This window comes from Lepidochelys kempii, chromosome 8, assembly GCF_965140285.1.
Source record: "Lepidochelys kempii isolate rLepKem1 chromosome 8, rLepKem1.hap1, whole genome shotgun sequence".
NCBI lineage: Eukaryota > Metazoa > Chordata > Testudines > Cheloniidae > Lepidochelys > Lepidochelys kempii.
In genome coordinates this window covers 59847115-59866033 of record NC_136387.1, presented here as the reverse complement: position 1 = coordinate 59866033, position 18919 = coordinate 59847115, and positions in this window count along the sequence as shown.

Below are 18919 nucleotides of genomic sequence, written 5' to 3'. Positions count from 1 at the left end.
TAGCATTTTGCTATACAACGGGGAGGAAATAAAAGACTAGAATATGGAAAATAAAATAGATCTGATTACTTTTTAAAAACCTATTTAAATAAAAATATTTTGTATTGCTTTAAAAAGAAAACCCAAGGCTTTTTGTCTAAAACTACAACCTAGGTTAGCAGATGCAAGAAGTCTGGATAGTTTGGCTAAGGCTTAGAATCATTGTCTGAATTTGTGTGTCCTTATCTTAGCCCACCTTCTGAATCTGCCAAAATATGCTCTTCCTAATTTGTACATTGTAGATATGATGGGATTAAAACACGAACAGATACGGCCTGCAAAGAGAAGATTCTTGGAAGATAATGCAGTGCAGCAAATGAAAAGTGTGTAATAATTACTTTAGCTGACAAACTAGTGGAAAAAAATATTTCCTAAAAATGAGGCGTGAAATCCTCCCCACTGAGGTTGGTGACAAAATTCTCATAGATTTCTATGGGACCAGGATTTCATCTGAGGTCTGTACAAGCATATTTCTGTTTAAATGATGATTGTTGATCTACTCACATTCCACAGAAGTAAATGGTAATGTTAAATTGTAAGACAAGTTTAAAATATATATATTTTTTTGTTTACCTCTATGTCTTCGTCCATTTCTGTAGTTGGTTATTGATCCCATTTTAAATTTCCCTCTTTATCTGGTGTCTCTTTGTCTCCTGTTCCCTGCCACTACACTACCTAAAATTTGAAACAAATTAACTAAAGTGTACTATAATAAAGACTATAATTATGGGTTATTGTTCAGTGAGTTTTTGCATTTTCCCCACTTTGAGAGAAGTTAAACTATAGATAAAGTAATGAATACAAATAAATGAAGGAAATATTCAAAATCCTCAAATTGGATTATCATAATCAGGAATCTCTACATTGTATGAATTTAGCTTGTGGGGCATGGATCAGCGTTCACATCACATTCCTCCCGTCAGTACCCTGCCCGGCCAGGGCAAGCTAATAGTCCAACCAGCAGACCAAATTCAGTGATGAATCCTGGTCACGTGCCAGCTGAGGTACATTGCTCATACACTAAGAAGAATAATTTAGCTCTAGCTAAAGAAAAATAATTAATGCATTTGTTTCTTATATATGAGATCCTAACAAGACCCTGGAATACTTTGGCTGCTTCTGTGTTGGAGGCAGGATATTCCTGAGGTAATCTACAAGAAAAATAAATATTTTTACCATTGGTAACACTAGTAGTGTGAGAGAGATGGGCTCCATTATAATAATAATCAGAACTCTAAACCACATCTATGCAATGGTTTCTGGCAATGCCATTTAAAACAGAATGATTTATGGAAACAGAACTAAAACTACTGTCTTCTGATGCAAGAAAAATCTATGTCAAACTATTGCCTTCAAGATCCATTCCTGTAGGTAGTGCTAAATTATCTCAGTCACAGATCATCAAATGCTCCCTCAGTCAATGGATAGTTTGGTATTATTAGAGGCTTTCACAATTTTCTGAATCAGTTTTGCCCCTCTTGACCTATCATTTTCCTGTCCATTGCTACTGTCACTGTATAGGCTGTGATCAGGAACAGACAGCCATCCTAGCCTCAAAGTATTGACCCCATTCTCTGACAGATGTAACGCCTCAGCGTGCATCTCAGGAAGTCAGCTACTCCTCAAGGTATGTGTGCATACGCCAAAGCTCATCTTCAGTGGTGCATATGGATGTGCATTGCATGTTAATGTTCATAATTGAGTGGAAAGCAAGGGTGGGATTTTCAAAGCTGCCTAAGAGAAATTGATGGGAAGGGTATCCTGGTAGCATAAGAACCTTTGAAATTCTCAGAGTAGGACTGTCAACACCAACAAAATTATCTCCCAAAAGGTTCTGAGATCTTTTGTAGAGTTGAGTCTTCTACATGAATCCCAGTTCCATTACCAACTCAGTGAACTGAAATAACTTGTTCACGTATTTTCTTATAAAATATGACAAAAGTGTGGTTACTGCATCAAACTTATTTGATATTAACTATATATTCTGAATTTACAAAAGAACAAAACAAAAAAACCACAACCACTTTCCCGTCCTTAGACTGCTAATAATAACCTCTTTTGAGGCAGTTCCCGAGTTATTCTCACCGGGCCATATCTCTGCCCTGCATCCTTATTGTAAAATGCCATCTTAAGGTGTTCTAGTTTTAAACACTTATATGCACAAGATCGAGTCTATATAACATATTTACTTTTCTTTTTTAATTAAGCCAATACTTACCCCACTAGGAAACAGCTCGCCACTTAGAATCATAGAATAGAATCATAGAATCATAGAATATCAGGGTTGGAAGGGACCCCAGAAGGTCATCTAGTCCAACCCCCTGCTCAAAGCAGGACCAATTCCCAGTTAAATCATCCCAGCCAGGGCTTTGTCAAGCCTGACCTTAAAAACCTCTAAGGAAGGAGATTCTACCACCTCCCTAGGTAACGCATTCCAGTGTTTCACCACCCTCTTAGTGAAAAAGTTTTTCCTAATATCCAATCTAAACCTCCCCCACTGCAACTTGAGACCATTACTCCTCGTTCTGTCATCTGCTACCATTGAGAACAGTCTAGAGCCATTGAACTCTCTAATTTCATAGAACCACTCATAGAACCACTTCCTTCTGCACACCCCATACTGATCCAGGTTCTTTACAACATGGATAATGGCCACTTAGAAAATTTCCATACACTTGAAAAGATTTGATTACTATTAAAATAAACTTTATTTTTCTGCTTCTGGGTATTTCTTTTCATCTATTTAATCAATTTCTGCAAAGAAAGATCCAATGTTTGAACAACATATGGGTTTTACAGAGATGAAAAAAGTATAATAACTAAAGGCTTTTTTTGTCCCCAAATGCCTAACTTAGTAAAGCCTTTTGAGAGCACAAACCTAGGGAAAAAGATGACTTGCAGTTATATAGTCAATTTTTCCACTAGTTTACTAAGTAAAGCATAGAATTGTAAAATTCATTTCTAGGAGTTAGAAGAGGCTTTTACTGAATTCTCTTAGACTTTGAAAAGCACACTTGGCAGTGCTTGAGATAAGGATTAAGATGGCATAGGCCTTATTATACAGAAGTGGCTTTAGATACAACAATGGCCTTCTGGAAGCTGAAGCAATCAACACATGTCAGACAACTAAATCACAGATATACCTGCTGATAAATAAAAGGAGATCTGTGGGTAAATCAGTGTTTGTCCTTTATTTAAAGTAATTCAGTGCTTACTCTAGTGATATCCTATGGAGCACTGCAACGGGATTGCAAATATTTTGATACAGTATATGGGTGTCATTGGACAGTAGCTACAACAGTGTTGGAATTTTCATTCCTCATTCTGATAATCGTGCAGCTACTATACTAAAGGAAAGCCACAACATCAGAGGTAACCACTCCTTGTAATATATATATAGTTGACTTTTCCTTTAAAATAATTGGAAGCTGCTGAAAAAGAACAGTTTTCAAATTTCACAGCTGATGTGGTTGAGATTGTGATCTTTCATAATGGGGAAATAGACAGATATAGCATGATGACATGACCTATCAGGGGGAGAGAGAGAGAAAGAGCCAGTAGCCAAGTAATAAAGAGCACAGCAAAGAGAGTTCAATTTATCCTAATTGCCAATCACAGAGCTCAGCATTAGTCACAATACACCCTTCCTGGCCAGTTTGCCTGCTTCCTTTTATTCTCACCCAGTCACCCAATTAGCACCTTATTAACTACTCACATAGGGCTTCTACTTTCAGACAAGTCCACTGTAGCTTTATAACTCATTTTTTAAATAAACACCATTGGATCCTATACTCCTGCTTCAGGTATAAAATAGATTCTAGTGAATAGCAAGCAGCCTGTAAACAGATCCTGCGATGGATTTTAGCTTGAAGGACTACCATTACTTCCTGTAAGAAGAAAAGGAGTACTTGTGGCACCGTAGAGACTAACCAATTTATTTGAGCATAAGCTTTCGTGAGCTACAGCTCACTTCATTGGATGCATACTGTGGAAAGTGTAGAAGATCTTTTTATATACACACAAAGCATGAAAAAATACCTCCTCCCACCCCACTCTCCTGCTGGTAATAGCTACCAGCTACCAGAAGGAGAGTGGGGTGGGAGGAGGTATTTTTTCATGCTTTTGTGTGTATAAAAAAAAGATCTTTTACACTTTCCACAGTATGCATCCGATGAAGTGAGCTGTAGCTCACGAAAGCTTATGCTCAAATAAATTGGTTAGTCTCTAAGGTGCCACAAGTACTCCTTTTCTTTTTGCGAATACAAATTAACACGGCTGTTACTCTGAAACCTGTCATTACTTCCTGTAATTTACAGTAAATATATTAATGAACATTTGAAATAAGGCAACATGCTGTTTTAATAGGTATATTACGTTACATTCATACATCTTAATTAATCAGTAGCATTACATTTCATATTATTCCATATTCTTAGCACCTTAGGCCTGCATTTTGGCTCTCATCTAATGTATTGCTTCCAAAGGGCCAGATCTTCAGTTGGTGTAAACAAGCATAGCTCTAAAGGCTTCAATGGAACAATTTTAATTTTCTCCAGCTGAAAATCTAGCTCAAATTCTCTTCTGAATATCAGCTATTTTGAAAAAAAATATATGAAAATATCTTACAGATCCTTGTGTCCTGAATGTTCACTGGGAGTTAATACCCTTCATCATGAACTGTTTATCCACTTGTGGGCCAAATTAGTGGTCACTGGGTAATCAAGGATTTTTTGGGAGCATCCAGGAGAAGGGTGATTTTCTATCATCAAGTCCCCAGCCAAAGAGGTGTCTGGTGTGCAAGGGTGCATTATGAAAACAGAAAACACTGGGGGTAGTTTGGGAAAGCCTTTGGGAATATGGGAAATTGGGGAAAGTTAAAGGTGAAAGGCAGAGTTAAAGGCTATTTCTTATGGAGGTATTTTTCTCCCATCACACTGGACCCAAGACTCAGTTTGCAAGAAAGGCCAGGTGTGAGCAGCTGATATAATGGGATATAAAATATTCAATTAAGACTCCAGAAATAAAATAGAAATATAAACTTCCAAGTTTACATATATATAATTTAAAACAAATGCACAGGACTTTTTAAAATCTCAGCAGAGCAATCATAAGCTCTCCTCACAAAAAATGTATTGGTCTGTTTTTTATTTTAGTTAAAATGATCTCCTCCCGATTCAGCTGCTGGTGGATGCCAGCTTGTGAAATAATTGAAGACCACATGGAACACAGATGTAAGCAGTGTCAGGATGAGCTCCACCCTGACATCTGGTGGTGAGGTGTGGCAAGTTGTGGAAAAGAACTTCAGGGGCCGATCTCATTTGCATAGGCACACCCACCACGCCTAGAATGAGACCATAGCTGCCCAAATGGTCACTTTGGCTGCTGTGGGATCCCCAGTGTCTCTGTTATTGGGGCAGGAAGAATAAATTGTTATTACCCCGATTATGGGAACTGTGCTTGGAACTGTACTTGGCCTTTTGTTACGATGGAGGGATTCACCATCATCTAAGTAGCACTCGCTAGGCAAGGGTCATGGGTTCCAAAACTGTGTGAAGGAAGAGAGGCTGGGGACAAGTATTAATACTTGGTGGCATGGGCCCCTTGGTGAGGGCCTTACATGCTGATTGCACTTCCTCCTCTCTCCACTGTGGAATATCAGAGCTAATTTTGATTTCATTAGAAGTCTAGTTATAGGCTGCTGAGCTCACTTTGGGCTGACAGTGCACTAGCACTGGGGCTCCCCTACTACAAGCTGAATTCACCTAAGAGCTGAAATCACTGAGTGTTGTGTTAAGCAGTGGGGGAGCCTGAAGATATATTGTGGAGCAGTTTGCGGGACGGCTGGTGAAGCAGTTCGACACGGAGCAGTGTGTGGATGGCAGGAGCTGCTTGTGGGCCGTGGAGCTGAGTGAAGGAGTTCGTGGGGCGGCTGGCGGAGCGGAGCGCAGCTGAGCGAAGGAGTTCGTGGGGCGGCTGGTGGAGCGGAGTGCAGCTGCGCGAAGGAGTTTTGTGGGGCGGCTGGCGGAGCGGAGCGGAGCGCCGCTATGGAGCTATGGGGCGGTCAGCTTCAGATCACGTAAGGTGCCTCTTACCCCCGTCCCATTTCCACCCAGGTTGGGAGGTAAAGCTCCGCCGATAAACTTTCGAACTCTGGGGCTGCCCTGACCAGGGACAGAGACTTTTGGGGCATTGGACTTTTGGGGTTGCTGGACTCAAGAACCAAAGGGAAAAGGGCATGCCCCAATTTGCCTGGGGTGGGGTTGCTTTTGCTCATGGGTTGTGTTATGAATCCTGTTGGTGGTGTTTCCCCAACATAATGCCACATTGTTTCTCTCTGTTATTAAAAGACTTTTGCTACACTCAGACTATGTGCTTGCGAGAGGGGAAGTATTGCCTCTTGGAGGCGCCCAGCGGGGGTGGTATATATTTGTCCCAGGTCACTGGGTGGGGGCTCGAGCCGGTTTGCATTGTGTTATTGGAATGGAACCCCTAGATATTGAACCCGGCCCTTGTTGCTGCCAACTCTGACGGGCAGAAGGGTTACACAAGTAGAATTTGATTCCAGAACAAAGTTGTAAACCAATTTCGGAAACAAATCTTGCAGCCATTGAAGTCCACTGGATCTTTTCCTTCTACTTCACTGGGAGCAGGATTTGGCACTTCCTATTTAGTTCTCATTAAAAAATCACTGGAGGAAATGTATTTTTGCAGCACATAAGGTGTTTTCAGTCAGTTTGACGCACAATTCCCTGTTTAGAGATGTAAACATCTGGGATAAAAGGAATGCAGTAGCTCCCCATCACTCCATCCATGGATCTGTGAAAATATCTGATTGAGCCCATAAACAGCATAATTAAACTGGGCCAGATCTTCCAAGTCGTTGTTCGGAGCCTGTGACAGAACACACCTCTTTATGCACACCCTACACACTATTATAAAACATGTTTGTAAGGTATCATTTGAAAACTTAATTTGCTGGTCAGTATTGTCCTGATAAAATATGTGGGGCAACATTGTATGTGAAGTTTTAAGATGCCCCATATGTTGTTAACATCATCTGTCCCAAATCCCACAGTCCGACCTAAAAAGAAATTTGCAAACATGCGGATCCTAAACAAAAGAATGTGTGCTCTGCTTAATTTGCATTTAAACAGTAAACGGAATCATCAAGTGAGGAGGGAAACAAAGAAAGCTCAAACAGGTGAGAAAAAGCCAGCAGGGGTCATCCTTCCCTATAGACTCTGTCTTCTAGTGCCCAGCTGGAAATGTTTTTCAAGAGGCCTATTGAAACTCAGTCCCAGGTTTACAATGGTGCTAGTGGTGCCATGGAGCCGAGCCCATGTTCAGAAGGGGCCCCAGCCTGCTCCACTTGCACTGCACCCAGAGACCCCACCAGCCGCTGGCTCCCCCCAGCCACCAACCACTTGCTCCTCTCGGCCTGCCCACCAGCTGGCCGAGGGGCTCCTCTCTGCCCCCTGGCCAGATCCCAGTGCACTTCCAGCTCCCGGCAGTCTATGCTTCCCACCACCTGTGGGGCCTCACCTGTCTCCCCAGAGCTGAGCCACCCGGGACTGGTGCAGAAGCCTGTCAGTTTCAGTCAGGTCTGGGGGGCTTGGCTGGGCCCCTACAGGCAAGTGGATTCTGAGGGAGCCCAGCTGGGGCAGGCCCTGGCCTGGCAGATTGTGCTACTCCCAAGGGGCTGGAGTGATTCCCTGCCCCGGGACCAGCCCTGGCTGCGCTGCTGGCTCAGTCCGGCAGACATGGTCACCTCCCAGGAGTGCTGGTGAGTGTGGCCGGGAAGCAGGGCATGGGGGAAGGGGTCTCTGGGGGCCTGGGGTGGTGCTGGGTTGTGAGGGGGTGAGGAAGATGTGTGTGTTGAGTCACTAGGGTGTGGGGGCTCTGTGTGGGTTGCAAGGCAGCTGTGGTGGGGCTGTGGGCAGGGGGGTGCTGGGCAGGGATGGTGTTGTGCAGGACACTGTGCATTTGTTGCAGTATCTGGGGGAGGCACTGGGCATAGCGGTCTAGGAGGGCTCTGGCCATAGGGAGTCGGGGGGTGTTTGTGTTGGGTGGGGGTGGAGGGGGATGTGTGGCGCAGCATGGGCCCGCCCCGTGAGGGTCTGGGGCACACTGGCAGCACAGGGCTAGGCAGGACAGTGTGCATCTGGCAACTGCTGGTTTCTACAAAGTATCCTCACCACCCCTGCCATGCCATGCCCTTGGCTGGCCCCTCACTCTGGGGACTGTCATAAATATAAAGGGAAGGGTAAACCCCTTTGAAATCCCTCCTGGCCAGGGGAAAGCTCCTCTCACCTGTAAAGGGTTAAGAAGCTAAAGGTAACCTCGCTGGCACCTGACCAAAATGACCAATGAGGAGACAAGATACTTTCAAAAGCTGGGAGGAGGGAGAGAAACAAAGGGTCTGTGGGTCTGTCTATATACTGGTTTTCTGCCGGGGATAGACCAGGAATGTAGTCTTAGAACTTTTAATAAGTAATCTAGCTAGGTATGCGTTAGATTATGATTTCTTTAAATGGCTGAGAAAAGAATTGTGCTGAATAGAATAACTATTTCTATCTGTGTATCTTTTTTGTAACTTAAGGTTTTTGCCGAGAGGGGTTCTCTATGTTTTTGAATCTAATTACCCTGTAAGATATCTACCATCCTGATTTTACAGGGGGGATTTCTTTATTTCTATTTACTTCTATTTTTATTAAAAATCTTCTTGTAAGAAAACTGAATGCTTTTTCATTGTTCTCAGATCCAAGGGTCTGGGTCTGTGGTCACCTATGCAAATTGGTGAGGCTTTTTATCCAACATTTCCCAGGAAAGGGGGGGTGCAAGTGTTGGGAGGATTGTTCATTGTTCTTAAGATCCAAGGGTCTGGGTCTGTAGTCACCTAGGCAAATTGGTGAGGCTTTTTACCAAACCTTGTCTAGGAAGTGGGGTGCAAGGTTTTGGGAAGTGTTTTGGGGGGAAAGACGCGTCCAAACAGCTCTTCCCCAGTAACTAGTATTAGTTTGGTGGTGGTAGCGGCCAATCCAAGGACAATGGGTGGAATATTTTGTACCTTGGGGAAGTTTTGACCTAAGCTGGTAAAGATAAGCTTAGGAGGTTTTTCATGCAGGTCCCCACATCTGTACCCTAGAGTTCAGAGTGGGGGAGGAACTTTGACAGGGACTGACCCTTCTTGTGTCATGCGCCATTGTCTCCATGGGGGCCCACAAATATATTTGGATCTGGGCCCAAAGTAAGGTTAATCCGGCCCTGCTGAAACTATAAAAAGGAGGGCAAACACCCTAAGACAACTCTCTTTCTCTGCCCATTACACTGACTACACTTAAAAGAGACAAAGGAAGTATTCATTAGACTCTGAGGGAAGGGTCCTGACGTGAGCGTTTTGTCAGTTATCTGCTGGAGCATGTGGTGAGAAACTTTGCTCAAGTCTAATATAGTTTGTTAACTTAGGCATTAGTAAATATTTTATCTATTTTTTGTAACCATTTCTGACTTTTATGCCTCATTGCCGGTACTCACTTAAATGATATCTTTTTGTTGTTAATAAACTTTTCTTACTGTTTTATTTAATCTATTACATTTAAACTAAAGCATTTGAAGGACTATTTGAGATGATAAACTGTCATATTATTCCCCTTAAAGAATAACAGACTTAAAATATTAGTATGGCCCAGGAGAGAACTGGACAATAGAGGACTTACATTCTGTTGAAAATACGAGATTGGGAGTGTGCTGGGGTCATCTTGCAGTATAAGCAAGGTTGGTGAGAGCCAGAGTGTAACCCAAGCATGGCTGGCAGGCTGCAGTTGCATGCTGGAAGGATGTTTGTGAGCAGCCCAGATGGGAGCTACTTCAGCAAGGCACTGTAAGGTATGGAAGGTTTCAGGGCAGGGGTGACACAGCCCCCCCTCTGGTCTAGACTGTACCCTGGGATGTCACAGAGCACTATGCAGTTCTCCACATCCACTAATGCTGGGAAGACAAATTTTGGATCTGTCTGGGAAAAAACAGATATGAAGAGAGATGGCTCTGTGCCATCCCCTCCTCTAAGCCTCCATGAGACTGCAGAGTGGGAGGGGAACAGAAGTTTAGGATGAGGAGGCTGGTTGTACTCTGCCCAACCCCGCCCACTGGCCCACCCCTCCCACCTCCATGCCTGCTGGAAATTCCATGTACAAATTATTCCACTTCATTATCTTACCTTTGTTCCCCCTTCATATTATGGACCCACTGCTGAGGAGATGCAGCCATGATCAGTGGGGTACCTGGAAGCTTGGCTGTTTCTTGTAGGAGTAGCAGGCAGAAAATGGGCACCACTGAATGGCCCTTGCCTCAAGATCCACATAGATCTTGGGGGATCTACAGGTTTAGCTGCGGTTTAGCTCTGTGCTCAGAGGACTTTTCCCTTCTCACTCCCGTGATTGGAGACACACAATGCACAAAGGGACAGAAGGCAGGACCTCATTATGTTTTGGCAAGTGGAGCTGGCTATCCACACAGCATAATCTGTATGCCACAAACTGGCTCTGCCTTAGACAGCATGATTCCACTATGTTCTCAGTGCATTACTGTGCCCAATGATACTATTTAGCCTTGAGGTTTGGAACGTGCTTCTGTGACCCAGCTACCTGGCCAATGAGGAGCAAGGATGGACCAGGCCCCAGGCCTTCTCCTACTACTCATGGGATGCTAACACTAATGGCAGCTCTAACATGGAATTGTGGCTCTAACTCTCCAGAGTAATGGTAAGTGGGGAGCTCTTTGTGGCATATCCTGCTTGTACACTGAAGCAAATCCAGACACAGCCTGCCCTACAATGCTGCAGTAACAAGAGTTACCTAGGATCAGGTCCTACATACACAAGAATAATATTATCTCTATATCCTATGTCTTGCATAGAGTGGTATTTTTCCACATCTTTAGGCATGTTCAAAAACCTCATGATTTTGGACCATGTTACCAGGAGTCAATTCCAGCATTACTTGGCCGCCTAGTGACAAATCCTCTCATTTAAATTCTAACAGAGAATGGATTAAGATCTTTATGTTCACAAAGCCAAACAAATATTTAATTCCAAATTTCATAACATCTCTCACATGAATGACTTATTGGAGATAGGAATTAATATAAAAAAAACAACAAAAGGTTGGACATCACCTGTAACTCAAAGGAAACATTCTGGCTACTTCATATAAATAGATTGCAATGGCTAGCCAGAGACAGAAAGTCCTGTTGGACTCTTAATATCTTTTTAATAATTTACTACAATAATAAAATACAGCTTTGAGATCAATGATAAGAAGATAGTAAGGTGAATTACCAGCATCAGCAAGAGAAATTAACATCACTATATTTACTATAATGAAACATTTAGGACTGTGGATCAGATTTACAAAGGTTTTTAGGCCGCTAAAGATGTTATGATTTTCAAGGAGAGTTAGGCACCTAACTCACATAGGTGCTCTAGTAAATCCAATTAGACACCTGTCTGTATCTAAGTAAATACTTAGATACAGACAGGTGTCTAATTGGATTTACTAGAGCACCTATAGTGCTAAGGTGTCTAAGTAAATGAGGCCCTACTTCATATATGCAGTCTTCCCTTCCCTCCCCACAACCCTGTTGATCAAATTCAGTAGCGCATTCTGTAAATTTTTGGAAACCTATGAACAGATGAAGATAATGGTTTAGAATAACAGTGTCACAGTACTTGTATCTGCTATCACCATCCTATAATAATCAAATGATACACAGGAAACATATGGCACATTCATGTTGCCTGACAAAGTCCCCCAATACTAAAGTTACCACAAAGAAATCAAACAGGATATACCACTCACAAAATTTTAAATACTGCCATTTGGAAGCATGATTTGTGAAGTCAATTACTATGGCTTTCGTCTTCCAACTGGTTGCCCAGGAAGCTCCACTAATTTCAGTGGGATTTTGCCAAGGGCACCTGGGTCAGAACAAACTGCAGGATTCCATATTATGTTAGCAATATCATAGCATGGATTACTACCTGAAAAATGCAACAGCTGTTTGTAGCTCTTAAGCTGCTTTAGTGGTTCTGCCATCATGGTTGAGAGTACTGAGAAAAACTTTGCCCTGTTTGGCAAGGGTGGTCTGATGAAGTAAGATGTTCTGAGTCTTGTGGGACCTTTCCTTGAGCTAGTCATCAAGATTGGATCTTTCAGCTAGGACACAATCATTTTCCACCGATTCCTTGCCACAGAATTACCATCTTCTGAATCAGAATGTATACAATTCATGTTATCAATAACATGGATACTGGATACTACCATTCCTCCATAATAAACACAATGAGTTATTTGGTTGTAAAAACACCTGGACATACCTTCTCAGTGCCACACCCCAGGATCCTTTGGGCAACTAGCCGAAGCTCAGATACATTTTCCTCCATGGTTCATTAATTAAGAAGAATCAGATATATTAGTTCTTCCTTCCTCACAAAAAAGGATGTACAAAATGAAGTTCCTTTGAACATTAGGTATTGGCTCTTTAAAAAGTGTAATTAATTCTTACTGTACATTTTGTTAAAGGAACTATCACTCAATGTAATCTTAATAAAAAGGAAAGTAATATTGCCAGTCTATAGCAGGACTCCTTATGATTAATGTTCATTTGATAATTAACAAGATGGCATAGGTTCTTCATTCTTTAATTACTTATCTTGTCAGGTCTCAAAACATACTACGTGGTGAATGTGATACTTGGCATACCTGCCGTATTTTCATTCAGTCTGATGCTTGCTGTATGAGAAATAGAAGCTCTCTCAGCTGCCCAGTTTGCTGTTCTTCTCCCATAAGGGCACAAAAATGCCCCAGATGTTAATACAATTGTATTCATAACAAAACAAAATAAACCATATTCTGTATTAGTGAAGCTGACAAACATAAAAATCCCTCTTCTTCATTTAATTTCTCCATTAAAATCTTAGAACCAAATACCAGCCCTCAAACATGCACACACAGAACTCTCACTAGCTTCAATGCATATCCAGTTTGAATCACTAAGGGAACAATTTAAATCAGCTACTGTACCCAATGACTGGAAGATAGCTAATGTAACGCCAATATTTAAGAAGGGCTCTAGAGGTGATCCTGGCAATTACAGACCAGTAAGTCTAACATCAGTACCAGGCAAATTAGTTGAAACAATAGTAAAGAATAAAATTGTCAGATGCATAGAAGAACATAAATTATTGCACAAAAGTCAACATGGTTTCTGTAAAGGGAGATCATGTCTTACTAATCTATTAGAGTTCTTTGAGGGGGGTCAACAAACATGTGGACAAGGGGGATCCAGTGGACATAGTGTACTTAGATTTCCAGAAAGCTTTTGACGAGGTCCCTCACCAAAGGCACTTACATAAATGAAGTTGTCATGGGATAAGAGGAAAGATGCTTTCATGGATTGAGAACTAGTTAAAAGACAGGGAACAAAGGGTAGGAATAAATGGTAAATTTTCAGAATGGAGAGGGGTAACTAGTGGTATTCCCCAAGGGTCAGTCCTAGGACCAAACCTATTCAACTTATTCATAAATGATCTGGAGAAAGGGGTAAACAGTGAGGTGACAAGTTTGCAGATGATACTAAACTTCTCAAGATAGTTAAGACCAAAGCAGACTGTGAAGAACTTCGAAAAGATCTCAAAAAACTAATTGATTGGGCAACAAAATGACGAATAAAATTTAATGTGGATAAATGTAAGGTCATGCACATTGGAAAAAATAACGCCAAGTATACATACAATATGATGGGGGCTAATTTAGCTAATTGGGAGAAAGATCTTAGAGTCATCATGGATAGTTCTCTGAAGACGTCCATGCAGTGTGCAGTGGCAGTCAAAAAAGCAAACGGCATGTTAGGAATAATTAAAAAAGGGATAGAGAATAAGACAGAGAATATCTTATTGCCCTTACATAAATCCATGGTATGCCCACATCTTGAATATTGCGTACAGATGTGGTCCCCTCATCTCAAAAAAGATATACTGGCATTAGAAAAGGTTCAGAAAAGGGCAACTAAAATGATGAGGGGTTTGGAACAGGTCCCATATGAGGAGAGATTAAAGAGGCTAGGACTTTTCAGCTTGGAAAAGAGGAGACTAAGGGGGAATATGATAGAGGTATATAAAGTCATGAGTGGTATGGAGAAAGTGAATAAGGAAAAGTTATTTACTTGTTTCCATGATATAAGAACTAGGGGCCACCAAATGAAATTAATGGGCAGGAGGTTTAAAACAAATAAAAGGAAGTTCTTCTTCACACAGCGCACAGTCAACCTGTGGAACTCCTTGCCCGAGGAGGTTGTGAAGGCTAGGACTATAACAGGGTTTAAAAGAGAACTGGATAAATTCATGGAGGTTAAGTCCATTAATGGCTATTAGCCAGGATGGGTAAGGAATGGTGTCCCTAGCCTCTGTTTGTCAGAGGGTAGAGATGGATGGCAGGAAAGAGATCACTTGATCATTACCTGTTAGGTTCACTCCCTCTGGGGCACCTGGCATTGGCCACTGTCAGTAGACAGGATACTGGGCTGGATGGACCTTTAGTCTGATCCAGTATGAACATTCTTATGTTCTTAATTTGGATCTTGATGTTATTGTAACAATCACTATTCAGAAAAATACAATCAAAACTAACAAAAAAATGAGAATTTGCAAACCAAACTACAAACCATTTTAAGTGTTTCACGGGTCTGTGCAACACTTCAAAATATATTGCGACCTTTCGCTAAATTTGTATTCTTATGAAAAATGCTATGTTTATTACACAAAAATGTTTTGGAATGGCTGTATTTTTGATTTGAAGAATGCAATTTATTTCTTGCTTTAAACACTTCTGCAGTCTCCAGATAACTTAAATATTAGCTAACGAGTAGAAAAAAAATTAAAAAGTAATCCAATAGGGGACCCACTCTTTTGTGCCAATGGAAACTGTGACTGAGACAGAGTTGAAGATCAGGCTCCTAAGCAGATAAAGAGGAGAGTAAATTTCAGAGTTTAGAGAACAGCAACAGTACTTTCTTGCAGATATATTTATGTAATCCAAACACAGGGAGTCTATGTAACACCTACAGTCTAGGATGTTGTGTGATCCAGAACACCAGTACATTCATAAACACAAAGGAAACATGCTCATGAATTGTCATAAGGAACTCAAAACTCAAGCAATGCCTTTCCTATTCTCCAGAGCTGTGCTGCTGATCCTCAAATTTAAAGGGACAGAGGGCTGGTGGGACAGAGGGCTGGAAATATAAAGCTCTGACATTTTATTCAGTTTTAGAATAATCATTTCTTGTAGCTCCCCATTATTATATATCTGAGCACCTTAGAATCTTTAGTACATTTATCCTCAACTTCTGTATGGTAAAGAAGTACTATTATCCCCATTTTACAGATGTGAACTAAGACACAGTAAGATTAAGGGACCTGTTCTCACAGGAAATATGTACTAGGATAGGGAATCATCCTAGGATTCAAGAGTTCTAGGCTAGCACCTTAAACCACTGGACATCTCCAGATAAGCTACAATGTACACAGTATTACACTATTACAATCTAGAACAGTTAAACTTTTGTGATTGTGCTTCCCCCCACTTATTTGTGTCTGCAGCCTGTGTAGACAGCTGCTTGGGCTAAGGATCCCAAGCCTTCCAAGGTCTATGGGCCTGTGGCAACCATATCATGCAGACTTCCCCAGGATCCCAGGGTTTCCAGACTCCTGGGCCACCTGGCTCCCTAAGCTTCCTGATTCCCAGTATCTGGGGAGCCAGCTGCCCCCAAAGTCTGGAAAGCGTATGTCACAGTCCAGGGCAACTACATTTGTACACTCCCCTCATGATTCCACAAGGGCACACACTCTAAGCTCTTAGCTCCCAGCCACCACACCTCTTGGGTGGAGAGCTGCATCTCACTCCCTCCTGACCTGGGTTTTCCAGGCTGTACAGTTCCCTGCTTACACTATGATATCCCCAGAAACGAAGACTGCCTAAAAGGCCAGCATCTGTACTTTGCTTTCTCTCCAGAGACTATGACCAGTGTATTGCCAGCAGTTATAAGTTACCATACAGCACTTTCTAACCAAGCACTAGAGAGATTACATGCAATCTCCTCTTGAGAGATTACATGAAATCCTGGCCCACAACACAATGGACCCCAAAGATATGTACGGTTAATTCAATAAGATCTCCCAAAGATATACAGGAAATTACCATATCTGTCACATTCTGGGTCAATCAGCAGTTGCCAGTTTCAGTTCTGGTAACTAACAAGAATCATATCAGTGTTTGTCGGAAGCTACCAGGGTCCTGAGGAGCATATTTAGTTTCAGAAACACTATTTGTTTTGTTTCTGAAAGGGCATTTTTATGGACTTTCCATTTTGTGGAGATTTTTTTTTTTTAAAGTTTGTTACAAATTAGAAGGTAAATACATTTTAATGTCAAAATGTCCTGAGTAATGGAATTTGAGTTTCAACCAGCTGTACTTATAAATGAGAACATTCTGCTGCTGGCCCTGTCCAGAGAGTGAGAAGACCTATCACCCTGGATAATGAAGACAGATGACCTTATTGGGAGAATAAGGGATAATTCTTTAAGATAATGGGACAGATACTCAGCTCCTCTGCTGGGTGTTCACATGGTATATGGTCCCCATTACCATAGCATATGAGAGCCTAACAATCTAGAGCATATCCTCACACAGATGTGAGATAGTACTTCCCTATTTATTCCCATTTTACAGGCACAAAAAGACTTGCACAAGACACACAGGAAATCTCTAGCAGGCCAAGGAATTGAACTCAGGTCTTCCAACTGCTAGTCTAGTGCCTTACCCACTGGGCTTTCCTTATGCTACATACAGTGATACTGATTTACTCTGGCTGAGAACCTGGCCCTATATATTGCCAACTCTTCCAACGAATGTCATTTTAGCCATTGCTGGAGCCAGTCTCCCCAGGACTCCTCCAGCCTACATAATTTCTACTGAGAAGCCTTAAAAAAAAAAAAATCAACCTCCTTTGAATGGTGACCTCTCCCACTTCCCTGCCTTCTGGGAAAGAACAGTCAATCAGTGCTGTTCCAGGAAGGTATCAGTTCTCTGTCCTCAGGAGTCAGAGAAGAGTTGTGGGGGAGGTGGGAGAGGAAGCATGCACACCCTTTTCACAACAGTGGAAAGGGGAGGAGAGAAGGGAGCAGAAAAAGCCAAGCCATAAAGAGCAGCTATGCTCCCTCTTCCCTCCTTGGAGGGGTGGTTACTCTCTGCTCCTCCCCTCTCCAATACTGCAATACAAGGTGTGAGAGGACAGGTGCGTGAAGATCCCCAGGAGCTGCCCTCCACCCCAGGCCTGGAAGGGAGCGAAGAACCTCCACAGTTACAGGACCAGCAGATGAGTGCTGGGATGCAAGGGGTTGCAGAGTTGATTTAGGAGCTGAGGCAGAAAATTAACTGATGTAGGAATGCAATGGCCAAAATATCATTTCTCATGATAAAAGTGGCAACACTAAACTATCACACACACTGGGGAGGGGGAATGGAGTTCAGAAGTCTATTAAAAAGAGCATTTAATCTTTTAAAAACAAATCTCATTATTTGGGGTCTAATCTCATGATTTTTTTTTTTACTCATGTTTTCATTTTTAAACTTTTGGATTTATCAGTCTGAATGATATCCATCCATTCTATATGCAATGACAACCACAATATTGACTCTTGGATTTATTCAAGCATTTTTATTTCACTCGGGGGGAGGAGGGAGGAGGAAAGGGAGAGGGAGAGGGAGAACATGCTACTGAAAAGTTATGCAACTTAACCATGACACCTAGCACAGGTAAAACACAGGTAAAGTGCTGGCATTCCATTTAATTAAGTAGAAAGACAGTGTCTACTCTGTTTGAAGTGATTGTCAAGTATGGAAATTTCAACCTACCTTCACACAACAATGAAAAATGAGTTTCACTTTGGAAAATTATTTGCAGTGCAGGTCTCTTCCCACTTTGATCACATTTTGCAAATTTGCCATCATTTTGCAGTCATTTTTGTAAATTATCACATCTGTTCTGCAGATTTGTCCATCATCTACCCATATATTTTTAGTGTGCCAAACACTATGGTAGCTAGGCAAAAAATGCAAATGGGTCTATGTGATGCTTTGTGATTGAATATGACCATTTATATCACTGATATTGCCAATGTTACACGCTTGCAATGAAAGTTGTACAAAGTATGTCATGTAAGGTATTGATGGAAAAGTTATGATTTGCCAAGTATGGCTATTTTGTTTATTTGCAAGTATCATTTTTGTATGGAAGTTATGAATATTGGCTATGTAGTGGCATCATACACATATGTTCCTGTGGGTAAAACCCACCAGATAAGATTTACATCAAGGCTAGACAGCTATGTGTTGATGGCCCATTACAGATACCTCACTCTAACAGTGGGCCGGCCATAGAAGAAACTCATCCCACCCAGTAAGCCTTCCTGTGGATGCCTCAACAAGAACATGGGCATAGGCTACCCCTGAGAGTCAAAGGATTCAATTATATGATATGCTCAGGTGAACCGAGACTCCATCTTGGGACAGTAACTTTCCGTGCACATGGGCTGTGAGCTGTGTTTGAGACAGTAAAATTCCAGGCACATGGCAGAGGATATAAAAGATGTTAGGATATAGATATTCAGGCCTGTCTGCAAAGGCCTGTACTTTAAGAATTTAGGGGTATTCTTATCACTTGGCTAGTTCTAGAGGTATAAAAGAAAGAATCAAAATCACTGTCTGCTGGTGTAAGGGCCTTCTCTTACTGTGACAGTTTGAGGCCCTGTTCTTAGGCTAAGGCC